Raw genomic sequence first — 7,500 nt, forward strand, 5'->3', positions numbered from 1 at the left:
ACCTGCCGGGCTTGGTGGGGTTGGTGACCTCAGGGGGGGGCGGGTTGGTGAGCTGGGGGGGGGGGGGTAAAGGAGGGAGGAGAGGAGGAAGGAAGGAAGGAAAGGAAGGAAGGAAAGGAAGGAAGGAAGGAAGGAAGGATGGTCGTACCTGCCGGGCTTGGTGGGGTTGGTGACCTCAGGGGGGGGAGTAAAGGAGGGAGGAGAGGAGGAAGGAAGGAAGGAAAGGAAGGAAGGAAAGGAAGGAAGGAAGGAAGGAAGGATTGTCGTACCTGCCGGGCTTGGTGGGGTTGGTGACCTCAGGGGGGGGCGGGTTGGTGAGCTGGGGGGGGCTGGGGGGTGCAGCCTCGGGGGCGTCCGACATGGTGGACGACGGTGACGCAGCAATGCACCGTGGGACGGCAGTGTCTGACCTGAAGGTGAAAAAAAAACCTAACCGACTCCCTCTCTGGTGTGTGAGGGTGTGTGTGTGTGTGTGTGGTGTGTGTGTGTGTGTGTGTGTGTGTGTGTGTGTGTTAGTGTGTGTTCAGTTCAGGTGTCGTTGGTGTTGATCGTTCAGCTCGATGTTTCCCCCGAGGAGACAAACTCCCATCTCACGACCTGCAACACACAGAGGAGAGAGAGAGACCGGTCAATGATCAATACATGGGAGGAGGGATGGAAGGAAGGAAGGAAGGATGGAAGGAAGGAAGGAAGGAAGGAAGGGAGGGAAAAGAAAGACAGGAAGGAAGGAAGATGGAAGGGTGGGAGGAAGGACAGATGGAAGGAAGGAAGGAAGGAAGGAAGGAAGGAAGGAAGGGTGGGAGGAAGGACAGATGGAAGGAAGGAAGGAAGGAAGGAAGGAAGGAAGATGGAAGGGTGGGAGCAAGGACAGATGGACGGAAGGAAAAAAGACAGGAAGGAAGGACAGATGGAAGGAAGGAAGATGGAAGGGTGGGAGGAAGGAAGATGGAAGGGTGGGAGGAAGGAAGGAAGGAAAGAAAAAAGACAGGAAGGAAGATGGAAGGGTGAGAGGAAGGAAGGAAGGAAGGAAGGAAGGAAGGAAAAAAAAGACAGGAAGGAAGATGGAAGGGTGGGAGGAAGGAAGGAAGGAAGGAAGGAAAAAAAAGACAGGAAGGTAGATGGAAGGGTGGGAGGAAGGAAGGAAGGAAGGAAGGAAAAAAAAGACAGGAAGGTAGATGGAAGGGTGGGAGCAAGGACAGATGGAAGGAAGGAAGGAAGGAATGAAGGAAGGAAGGAAGATTGAAGGAAGGACAGATGGAAGGAAGGAAGGAAGGAAGGAAGGAAGGAAAGAAAAAAGACAGGAAGGAAGATGGAAGGGTGGGAGGAAGGAAGGAAGGAAGGAAGGAAAAAAAAGACAGGAAGGAAGATGGAAGGGTGGGAGGAAGGAAGGAAGGAAGGAAGGAAAAAAAAGACAGGAAGGTAGATGGAAGGGTGGGAGCAAGGACAGAAGGAAGGAAGGAAGGAAGGAAGGAAGGAAGGAAGATGGAAGGGTGGGAGCAAGGACAGATGGAAGGAAGGAAGGAAGGAAGGAAGGAAGGAAGGAAGATGGAAGGAAGGAAGGAAGGAAGGAAGGAAGGAAGGGTGGGAGGGAGGAAGAAAGGTAAGAAAAAAAGTCAGGAAGGAAGGAAGGAAGGAAGGAAGGAAGGAAGGAAGGAAGAAAGGAAGGAAGGAAGATGGAAGGGTGGGAGCAAGGACAGATGGAAGGAAGGAAGGGAGGAAGTGGGAGGAAGGAAGGAAGGAAGGAAGGAAAAAAAAGACAGGAAGGAAGGAAGATGGAAGGAAGGAAGGAAGATGGAACGGTGGGAGGAAGGACAGATGGAAGGAAGGAAGGAAGGAAAAAAGACAGGAAGGAAGGACAGATGGATGTAAGGAGGGAAGGAAGGAAGGAAAGAAAAAAGACAGGAAGATGGAAGGGTGGGAGGAAGGAAGGAAGGAAGGAAGATGGAAGGAAGATGGAAGGGTGGGAGGAAGGAAGGAAGGAAGGAAGATGGAAGGGTGGGAGGAAGGAAGGAAGGAAGGAAGATGGAAGGAAGATGGAAGGGAGATGGAAGGAAGGAAGGACGAAGGAAAGAAGGAAGGACGAAGGAAAGAAGGAAGGTACTGTAGGAAGGAGGGAGAAAAGAAAAGAGGAAGGAAAGGAGGGAGGAAGGAAGGAAGGGAGGAAGGAGGGAAGGAAGGAAGGGACAGTCGAAACAGATGGGGTTGAAAATAATCGGGTCTGAACTCTGAAATGAGGATTCGTCTTTTACTTTGTTAACTGATCAATTAATCAATTAACAGGAAATGATCAATATCTTATTTTCATTCTTATAAAATCAAAGTTAAACATTTAATTCATCACAAGTTAACCCTTTACTGGTAAATTATTATATTTGGTAACTTCTGTAAATATCCCTAAATATCCTTCCTTCCTTCCTCTTTTCCTTTCTCTCTCCTTCGTTCCTTATTTCCTGTGTCCTTCCTTCCTTCCTTCTTTCTTTCCTTCCTCCCTCCCTCGTTCCTTATTTCCTCCATCCTTCCTTCCTTTCCTTCCTTCCTTCCTCCCTCCTTGTCTCCTTCCTCCATCCCCCTTTCTTTTTCTTCTTCCTTCTTTCTTCCCTTCCTCCCTCCCTCCTTCTCTCTTTCTTTCCTCTCCCCTTCCTTCTTTCCTTCCTCCCTCCCAACTTATCTCCTCCCTTCCTTCTTTCCTTCCTCTGTCCTCCCTTCCTTCCTCCCTCCCTCCCTCCTTCTCTCCTCCCTTCCTTCCTTCTTTCCTTCCTTCCTTCCTTCTCTCTTTCTTTCCTCCCCCCTACCTACCTTCCTTCCTTCCTTCCATCTGTTCTTCCTTCTCTCCTTCCTCCATCCCCCTTTCTTCTTCCTTCCTTCCTTCCTCCCTCCCTCCTTCTCTCCTCCCTTCTTCCCTTCCTCCCTCCCTCCTTCTCTCTTTCTTTCCTCCTCCCTACCTTCCTTCCTTCTTTCCTCCATCCTTCCTTCTCTCCTTCTTTCTTCCTCCCTCCTTCTCTCTTTCTTTCCTCCCCCCTACCTTCCTTCTTTCCTCCATCCTTCCTTCTTTTCTTCATCCACCTTCTCTCCTCCCTCCCTTCCTTCTTTCCTTCCTTCCTTCCTCCCTCCATCCCCCCTTCTCTCCTTCCTCCATCCCCCCTTCTCTCCTCCCTTCCTTCTTTTCTTTCCTTTCCTTCCTTCCTTCCTTCCTCCCTCCCTTCTGTCCTTCCTTCCTTCCTTCCTCTCTCCCTTCTGTCCTTCCTTCCTCCCTCCCTCCCTCCTTCTCTCTTTCCTTCCTCCCTCCCTCCCTCCTTCTCTCTTTCCTTCCTCCATCCCCCCTTCTCTCCTCCCTTCCTTCCTCCATCCCCCCTTCTCTCCTCCCTTCCTTCCTCCATCCCCCCTTCTCTCCTCCCTTCCTTCCTCCATCCCCCCTTCTCTCCTCCCTTCCTTCCTCCATCCCCCTTTCTTCTTCCTTCCTTTCCTCCCCCCTACCTTCCTTCCTTCCTCCCTTCCTTCCAATGAGTGTCCTATAAAGGGTTAATTACAGAATAACGGATTAATTGATTAAAGGAGAGATTTATCTTTAACAGGTTTAAACTATTTTATTGATCGTTGATAAAAAGAAAAGGTCGAGTTTGAAGTACTGATCAGTTTCATTATTGATTATTTAAATGATGAATAAAAACCTGAGAGTCAAACATGACGTCAGATAATCAATGAACAGAATCAGTTTTCAGCTCGTTGATGAAACTCTTTAGTTATAGTTTATAATCTTTACTTTGATGGAACGGGTTTTTTCTATTAAAGGCAAAAAATATTGATTAATTATTATTATTATCAGAAACTATTGATTATTAATTATTATCAGAAACTATTGATTATTAATATGTTTATTAATCGATCAGCTGATTCATGCTTTTGATTTTAAACCAGAAAAATAGTGAAAAAGTAAATTATAGTTCAAACTGAGCATTTTAATCTAATCCTGTTTAATTCAATTAATTAATTAACTAACCCAAACCTTTAATCAGCTTTTTATTAATAGATTAAATCATCTTTAATAAAGTGAATATTAACAGATTATATTATCATTAATCCTTTATAGGACACTCATTGAAAGGAAGGGAGGAAGGAAAGGAAGGAAGGACGGAGGAAGGAAAGCAAGGAAGGAAGGTAGGGAGGAGGAAAGAAAGAGAGAAGGAGGGAGGGAGGAAGGGAAGAAAGAAGGAAGAAGAAAGGGGGATGGAGGAAGGAAGGAGAGAAGGAGGGAGGAGAGAAGGAGGGAGGGAGGAAGAACAGATGGAAGGAAGGAAAGGAAGGAAGGAAGGAAAGGAAGGAAGGAAGGAAGGATATTTTGAGATATTTACAGGAATTACCAAATATAATTATTTGCTGACGACCTAAAGTAACTTTAAATAAACTAATCAATAACTCGGCTGTTTGTTTTAATATTTAACTCAAACATGTTTCTATACAACTAAACTTTATTTCTATCATTTAATAACTCACATGTTTCACCTCACAGGTTTAACTAAGTTTAAACCATTTAAATCATTTAAACCTTTAAATAACTCTAAATATCTATAAATAACTTTAAATAACTAATCACCTGTTCAACATAGAAAGAATATTTTTTAAAAACCATCAAATCCTCAACCTGGAGACTGAAGCTGTAAACTTTAGGAATGTAAATTAACTGTTAATAATGATTTAATAATCTAAATCACTAATTATTCTGTTAATAAACTCACTTACTGATTACTCAGCTGTTTATTTAAACTGTAAATCCTCTCTCTGTGTTTCAAAGTTTAACTGGAACTAAACTTTATTTCTATCATTTAATAAATCACATGTTTCCCCTCACAGGTTTAACTAAGTTTAAATCATTTAAACCTCTAAATATCTCTAAATAACTATATATAACTAATCATCTGTTTAACATAGAGAGAATATAAAGACCTGGAGACTAAAGCTGTAAACTTTAGGAATGTAAAATAACTCTTAATAACCTAAATGACTAATTATTCTGTTAATAAACTCACTTATTGATTTATTTCAACTGTAACTCTCATGATATAAAATCCACTCTGCTACAACTAAACATCATTTACTAACATTTAATAACTCACATGTTTCTCCTCAGAGTTGTTTAACTAAGTTTAACTCATCTAAACTATACTACTATACTAAATAACTAAATAACTCATCATCAGTTTATCATAGAAAGACTCAAAACTGCAGACTAGAAGCTGAAGAACTTTAGGACAGGGTTGAAAAATAACTGTTAATAAAGACTTAATAATCTAAATGACTAATTATTCTGTTAATAAACTAACTTATTGATTACTCAGCTTTTTATTTAAACTATAACTCTCATGATATAAAATCCACTCTGCTACCACTAAACATCATTTCTACATTTTAATAACTTATTTTTACCTCAATAAGTTTAAAACATCTCAAAAGCATCAAAACCTCAAACTGGAAACGACTGAGTAATAATAAAATATAATAAACTAGTTATTAATCTGTCTGGTTTAAACTCCTCTCAGTGTGATTTAGGTTTTAATAACTTCATTTATAACATTTATAACATTTATAACTTTTATTACAACAACTTTAAACTACCTGAGACGCTGGAAGCTGCTAAACCTTTAAACTCAATTAAAGACAAACATTCAATCATTAAACTGGAAACACTGGAAAATTATTAGCTTGAAAAAGAAGTAAAAATAGTTTAAATAGTTTAAATAGAGTCTTTTCTTTATTTCATTTGTGTATAAAGTGTAAGTGAGCCGTGTTTGTGTCCTCAGGTCTGAGCTCACGTCTACTGATCATCTAGAAAAGCTGATCAGTAGACCCTGTTGTGCTCCCGGGTCAAATTGACCCATCTGTTGTGACTCTTCCTTCCTTCCTTCCTTCTTTCCCTCCTTTCCTTCCTTCCTTGCTTCCTTCCCTCCTTCTTTCCTTCCTTCCCTCCTTCCTCCCTTCTTCCTTCCTCCTTCCTTCCTTCCTTCCTTTCTCCCTTCCTCCATCTACCTTCCTTCCTTCCCTCCTTTCCTTCCTTCCTCCTTTCTTCCTTCCTCCATCTACCTTTCTTCCTTCCTTTCCTTCCTTCCTCCCTCCCTCCTTTCCTTCCTTCCTTCCTTCCTTCCCTCCTTCTTTCCTTCCATCCTTCCTTCCCTCCTTTCCTTCCTTCCTCCTTCCTTCCTTCTACCTTTCTTCCTTCCTCCTTTCTTCCTTCCTCCATCTACCTTTCTTCCTTCCTTCCTTCTTCCTTCCTCCTTTCTTCCTTCCTCCATCTACCTTTCTTCCTTCTTCCTTTCTTCCTTCCTCCATCTACCTTTCTTCCTTCCCTCCTTCCTTCCTCCCTCCCTCCCTCCTTTCCTTCCTCGACTCGAACACAACAGGAGGGTTAACACTTTAAATAACTCAATTAAAGACAAACCATCAGAGTTACACATCTCTCTGGTTAGAAGCAGAGTAGTGTGTGTGTGTGTTAGTGAGGAGGTTTAAACACACTGACACATGAACTCAGCCTGAACCTTCCCCTCACACAGCAAACTAACATTTAAACTAACATTAAATCACATTTCAGACTTTTTAAGACTTTAAAACTCTGCAGAAACTCTCTGGAAACAGCGAGCGGAGAGATCAACAGATGAGGGGAGCCGGTGTTTCATTTAAACTGGTGACCGTGCTAACTGATGACTTTCTAACATTAACATACATTAGGAGAGATGAATGAGTCTCCTGAACACTATTAACTTAAAACAGGTGAATATGCATTAATAAATAGGTTGAACTACATTTAAAGGCTTTAAAATGAGGATGTGTGTGTGAGTCACCACATCTGGACCTTAAAACTGGACTTTTCTTGTAGTTTTCAGCCTCAGACTCTCTGACAGAGAAGCAGAGTCTCCTCAGGCTGGAGCTGTCTGTCACACAGCAAACAAACCATTACAATAAAACCTCTGAAACAGGCTTTCTGCAGGTTTCAACAAGTTACACTGAAGACTTAACTAACTGTATTATAAGAAGCTAGTGTGCAACATCTGGACGTATTTAAGACTTTTTAAAACCCAACATTGAAATGATCAATTTTTTCACTTTTTAATACTTTTTAAGACGCTGCAGAAACCCTCAGAAAACAGCGAGCGGAGAGATCAACAGATGTGGGAGTCCGGTGTTTCGGTTAAACTGGGGACAGTGTTAATTGATGACTTTCTAACATTAACAACATAGATTAGGAGAGTTGAATGAGTCTCCTGAACACTATTTAACTTAACACAGGGGAGTGTGTATTTCAAAAGGGGATTGAACTACAGTTAAACTCTTTTAAAAGGAGGACACATAGGTGAGGGGCATCAGATAACACGGTGACCAGATTCCCTGTAACACCTGCGGCTCCGCTCTGCATGCTCAGCGGGCTAACCAGCGGAGCTAACCCGCTAAACAACCATCTAAATCAACAACAGCTCCACCATCCGCACACATCCACCCATTAACAGCTCAACC

The sequence above is a fragment of the Scomber japonicus genome, chromosome 9 (genome assembly GCF_027409825.1).
Source record: "Scomber japonicus isolate fScoJap1 chromosome 9, fScoJap1.pri, whole genome shotgun sequence".
In the NCBI taxonomy this organism is placed as follows: domain Eukaryota; kingdom Metazoa; phylum Chordata; class Actinopteri; order Scombriformes; family Scombridae; genus Scomber; species Scomber japonicus.